Raw genomic sequence first — 6,513 nt, 5'->3', positions numbered from 1 at the left:
TATGGCAGCTAAAGGAAAAGGAAGTAGAATTTAAAGGTGTTGATATCAAGTTAAGTGCCAGGTACTTGAACAAAGTACTTTAACCTAGAGATTCTGGTTTTATCTTCAGAGCAAATCTGAAAGTAAATATTATTGTTTCCATTTTGTAGATGAGGAAACTGAGGTTCAGAAATATTAACTAATGTCAGTGCCTTCATAGAATTCAAGTGTATCTAACTCCTCCCATGTTTACTCAGGACCACTTCCATCATTGCGTCTTAAATAACTTCTCAATTCTTTAGGATTAATTCACATTAAATAAAGTAAAAGAAACCATTCAGAGAATCTATATGTCAGTTTAATTTTTGGCCTTCAACTTGCTCTGAACAGAGATCAAGGACAGAAGGAATGGCTGTCCTTTGGAGTACTGCAATGGTTGGAGCAAATCTTCAAAAGGAAATGAGTAGATGAGACAGAAAAAACAATTACTTTCAAGAGTGGATTCAGGGTTTTTTTTTAGAGCCTAAACCTTACACAGTTGGAAGAATTTCATTCCAATGTTTTTGCCATATAGATAAAAGCTAGTGTGCTTTAAGGAAAATAATACGAAATTACAAGTACAAAATGAAGTATGGGGAACTTGGAAGGGCCAATGCAAATAAGGAGCCCTGTAGCTTAAGCTCCTCTAGCTTCAAAGTAATTCTTTCTCTGCTTATAGTATTTAACAAAGAGAAACTTTGGAGCAAAGGAGGTCAGGAAGATGTACATTGAGTAAAGAGATATAGAATTATATGCTTCTAGAGTCAAAGAGATAGTTCTGCTTCTAACTTTCCACTTCAGCACAAAAAGAAAAACTTGGAAAGAAAAGCAAAGAGGTAGTCAGAAATGGCCAAACTATCTCTTCTCTTTCTTGTTTCCAGTCACTATTCCTCAGTAACAAAGATATCTTCACTTGAGATCACCACTCCTCAATCACCACCAAATCTACAAGATGTCTCTGAAAATTATGAACTTAGAACTTTATACGAGATCACAAAAAGAGAAACAGAATGTATGTACAATAAAAAAATAAGGCAGGATGAGTAGAGAAAAAGTATTGAGTACTCTTGAGGAAAGAGCAGTATTTACATGAACATGACATTATGTTTATATGCAATGGTATCAAACCATTCCATAAATCAATTTAAAAGCCATCTCTAAATATGAGGGTCACTATCATAGTAATGGAGCTGTTGATCTAAGTTCATCAACATGGCTGAAAACACCATATCTGTTGGTTTTCACTCCAGTGCTTTTGCCACATAGGTAAAGCTAGTGTGTGAATGAAAGACACAGAGGCATTGGGAAAATAAAGACAGATCTGAGAGTATTATGATTTAACAGTGTATCCAAGGTGTGACTATGGCCTCTTGAGAACAATTTTTCCACAAACATAACAGAATTGAAACACTCAAATGATCACTGTTCTTCAAATGGTCACACACTTATTTTAACAATGATGCTACCACACAAACATTTCTGGAATTACTTAGTGGGATTAGATATAGAGACTGAGATACATTTTCATGACTGTTCTCTCTGATGGCAAATCTTGGTCCTCTGGGGGAAGATTTGATTTTTTTAAAAAACAGCTAAGAGTCATTCAGAGTCAGATCTCATGAACTGGGTGAGCGATCAAATTGCTAACAGCATTTGGGTCAAGAATGAAATGTGACTATAAAGTGATAAAACTGATCATCTGATGCACCTCAGAATGTGATTTTGAATACAATTCCAAAGGAGGAGTTTATAGATAACATCATACTTGTCAGATTCCCAATCTCTCTGACACTGTCGTTTCTAATTTTCCCTGTTAGCAACTATCCATGTGAGACTATTAGTCATGTTGACTTAAAGACAATGCTTGGCATGACCTAGCTGATTAAGGCCTGTTTGATTCATACAAAAGGAAAAAAAAATCTCTTCCATATTCACAGACCTCACCCTAACAGGATTTCATAAATATGTTTTGCAGATCACAAGATAGAATAAGAATACCCTGGTGAAACCCACCCCCAGGACTGAAGGGAGTATAAGGAGGACAAAGAGAAGGAAAAGTGACCCAATGTATTCATTACAATAATTTTCTAGAACTTGTATCGAGCCTTCTGCTAAGAATCATGTTAGATATGCACTAAGTACTTTAAATATCTTTTTATCATTTGATATCATCCTTTAACATAGCAAATATTTAATACACTGCTTAAAATTTACAATAAATTTAAGAGATATGTACTATTAGTGCCATGTGTAACAGAGCTGAGATGCAGAATATTGAGTAACATGTTTAAGGTCTCACAGCAAATAAGTGGCAGAACCAGTAAAGCAATCCCTATCAAACTAACTATAAAACCCATGCTCCTTGCAGGACACTATGATGCGTATGTCATCTTACTGTTACCATTTGTAAGTCAATTACCTCATTCATTTGTTCAACAAATATTTATTTGGCACCTAGTATGTCCTCGCACACTTCTAGATACTAGAGATACGACAACAAAGAAGACAAAGCCCTAATACTCATAGAGTTTACATCCTAGTGGGAGAAGAGAGGCAATAAAGAGATAAATAAGCAAAGCAAATAGTGTGTTAGGTAATCATTAAGTATTATACTGAAAAATAAAGGAAAGGTGGAGAGAGAAATTCAATATTATATAGTTCGAGAAGGTGACATTTGAGTAAAGCTCTGAAGAACGTGATGAATAAAGATATAAAGATACCTGAGAGAAGAGCAATCAAGGAATAGGGTGAGGGAACCACCTATGATAGCTAGGTCCAGGGTATTGGGAGGTGGTCAGAAAGATCAGACTCTGGATATATTCTGACAGTAAAAACATCAGGATTTGCTGGTGGATTGGATTTGAGATGAGAGAAAGTGAGGAATTGAATGATTCCAAATTTGTTTATTTCTCTTTCAAAATTTTGTATGTATTGTAGAATAGTCCTATAAAATGTTCTATGAAAAAATATTCTGTAATCAAATAAGTTTGAGACATTCCAGACACTGTAGTATACTCTCCTCTTGATATAAACAATACAATTAACTTCCTACAGGCTCCTGGGAGATTGATGTAAAAATAAATGAATGGATGGATGAATGAATAAACAAGTAGAATTTCCTCAATTATTTTGACCACAGAACCCACTTTTTCTGGCATAGTGGGGATGAGGAGGCACTTATTAGTATATCTTGGAACTACCGTCTTAAAAAAAAAGCACATAGAAATATACAACCACACAAAAATTTATTTATGATCCTGAACTGAAATATTATCAAGATACCACTCTGAATGCAGGAATCCCTCCCCAGTGGCAAAACACGCAGTCTAAGGTTTCCACAAGCATAGTGGCAACTGTTAATGCTGTACTGTAGTTATGAACTGTGGGGACAAGTCCTCAATCGGGAATGAACTGTGAGTTGTTAAAAGAATTATCACACCTGCTCTACAGGAGAAGGTCAGGAGTTACAAGGTGTTAACAAGCAAACAGAATATGAGGAGCATACGAAGAAAACCCTTTTTGAACTTTTAAAAAGCATTTGGCTTTTGGATCAGGAATTGCCACCAAAATATTCAAAATGGATTCCTTACACAGCTGTCATCCTGGAGGAGTTCCTGTATGTCTTTCTTCATTTGGATACCTGAGGAGCATTATGCAAACTCAGATTTTTAAATTTCTAACCAGCACAAGAATCTCTTTTATGAAGAGATGTCAGAAGAATGGAGGAGGGATCTCCCAGATCTCTCCACTTGAAATAATAAACTGAACATCTAAAACTCAACAAATAACACTCAGCGTGCACTCAAACAGATCTGAGTAAGTGATCAGAGCTTCAAAAGTTCAGAACCCTGTGAGTCTGGGTGGTTGATTAAGAGAAACAAAGAAGCTGCCATACACAGCCAGGGTTCCCTGCAGGAAGAGGGAGATGAGAAAATTTGTAGCCAGCTCCTTCAATAGCCCTGCCTGAGAGATCAGTGAGTTCCATGCAGCAGAGCCCAGGGATCAGGGCAGAAAGCCAAGCAGTAACTAAGTACAGAGGGGCAACAGCTGTGTCTTAACAACCACGGGTGCCAAAGGGGAAGCTGAGACACAGAGCCTGGCAGCATCCACCCCCTCAACATCCCAGAGCACATCCACCTACTTTCCCATATCCTCCCAGACCTAGAGCTGAGGAGACTAAGGGTAATAAATTAGTGCAACCGGTAAGGAAACATAAACCATGGCTGGTACCACAGACAGGTGGTGAGACCAAGGGGACGCAATCACAGATCCAATACGCAGTATATGAGAGAGAAAAAATGATTTTTAGCCTCAAAGCAGATATCTAAGAGGCTTGGATGCCACCAACTGGAAATCAAAAGAAAAACCCATTCTTATCAACCTGCTAAAGAGAGATCACTATATAATAAATTTCATTAAAAAATGGGGTACACTCCCATTAATGCCCAGGTGGAGAAATAGTGCATCAAACACCATGAACAACCAAGGCAATAAGGTGGCTCAGAAAGAAAGAGAAAAATCTCCAGAAAATAAGCTTAAAGACATAGAAATATATGATTTAAATGACAGAATTCAGAATTTCACTCTTGAAAAAACTCAATGAGATGCAAGAAAAAACTGATCAACAATTCAGATTTTAGATTCAAAAACTTAAGAATCAAAATTGACCAATAAAATGAGTGTTAAACCAAGGAGATAGAAACCCTAAAAAAAAAAAAAAATAGAAATTCTGGAGATGAAAAGCACATTAAAAGACATGAAGAAGAAAATAGCAAGCCCAGAAAATAGAGCTGATCAGATGAAAGAAATAATCAGTGATATCAAAAACAGAAATCCGAAAGGAGGAAGAGACTTGAGATTGAAAAAAGAAGAAGAAAAAACTCTACAAGAAATATCTGAGATTCTGGAAAACCATGACAGAGTGAGATATGTCCTCATATCTCTCCCCTTGAAACAATAATAAGCTGAACATCTAAAACTGAACAAAAAACAACCAAACTGCACATGAGCATGTCTGAGCGTGGGATTAGCGCATAAGAATTACCACAAGTCGGAACCCCGGTGTCATGTGGTGGACTGGGACAAATAAAGAAGCTGCCTATCGCAGCTGCTGGAACTCCTAGCAGGAGGAGGGGGAGAGATGAAGGTGCGGCGACTTCCATGATCAGCTTCACTGAAGTGCCGGGACTTTTCTACACAGCCAGTAACAGGGCTGAGTCATCAGGGCAGAAAGCAGAGAAGCGGAACTGGAGAACAGAGAAACAACAGTTGATTTTTACCGGCCCTGGTTGCAAAACTGAGGCTGAGCTACAGCCCACAACCCACAACCAAGAAGGCCCCTCCTCCCATACCCTCCACGACCGATCACTGTGGAGCCCCAGGAGAATCTCAGCAAATGCTACCAAAACTGTTACTAACACTGACAGGGACTGAGACTGAGAGTAGCTAGTGTGATTAAAATCTACAAGAAAATAAAAGAAGTTAGGCTCTATATAAAGCAGAGATCCAAGAGGTTTAGACGCCACCTACTTGAAACCAAAAGAAAAGTGCCTTCTTTGCAACAGGCTAAAGACAGACCTTTATATAATAAATTTTCTTTTTGGAAAAACAACAGAATACACTTCCATTAATGCCCAGGCAAAAAAATAATCCATCAAACACCATGAGCAACCAAGGTCACAAAGCATCTCAGAAAGATAGGGAAAAATCTCCAGAGAATGAGCTTATAGACAAAGAAATATGAGACTTAAGTGACAGAGGATTCGGGATGGTACTTCTGAAAAAATTCAGTGAATTCTGAAATGAGTTATATCAACAATTTCAGGCATTGAAAGGGGATTGGAACCCTCAAAAAGAAACAAATAGAACTTCTGTACATGAAGAACACACTGAAAGAGTTGGAAAATGAAATAGCAAGCTTGGGAAATAGAGTCGACCAAATGGAGAAAAGAATCAGTGATATCAAAGACAGAAATCTAGAAATAAATCAGAAGGAAGAAAAGAGAAAACAAAGAATAAAAAATAATGAAAGATAAATTCAAGAAGTAGCTGATACCATAAAGAGAGGAAACATAAGAATAATGGGCATTACTGAAGGTGAGGAAAAGGAACAGGGATTAGAAAGCATTTTCAGACAAATAGTGGATGAGAATTTCCCAAAGCTAAGGAATGAGCTGGAGCTTGGAATTCAAGAAGTCAACAGAACACTCAATTATCTCAACCCACAAAGGCCTTCATCAAGACACATTTTATCAAAATTATCAAAAATCAATGATGAAGACAGAATTCTCAGGGCATCCAGGGAGAAGACAGTAAATTATAAAGGAAAATGCATTAAATTATCATTGGACATCTCAGCAAAAACTTTGCAAGCCAGAGAGGAATGGAATCAAATATTTAAACTATTAAGTGAAAGGAACTATCAGCCTAGAATAATGTATCCAGCTAAGGTCTCTAGATATGAAGGAGAAGTAAGACCTTTCCAGACATACAAAA

This window comes from Pteropus alecto, unplaced genomic scaffold (assembly GCF_000325575.1).
Source record: "Pteropus alecto unplaced genomic scaffold, ASM32557v1 scaffold182, whole genome shotgun sequence".
NCBI classification, from domain to species: Eukaryota; Metazoa; Chordata; class Mammalia; order Chiroptera; family Pteropodidae; genus Pteropus; species Pteropus alecto.
Note: the sequence above shows the minus strand (reverse complement) of the source record.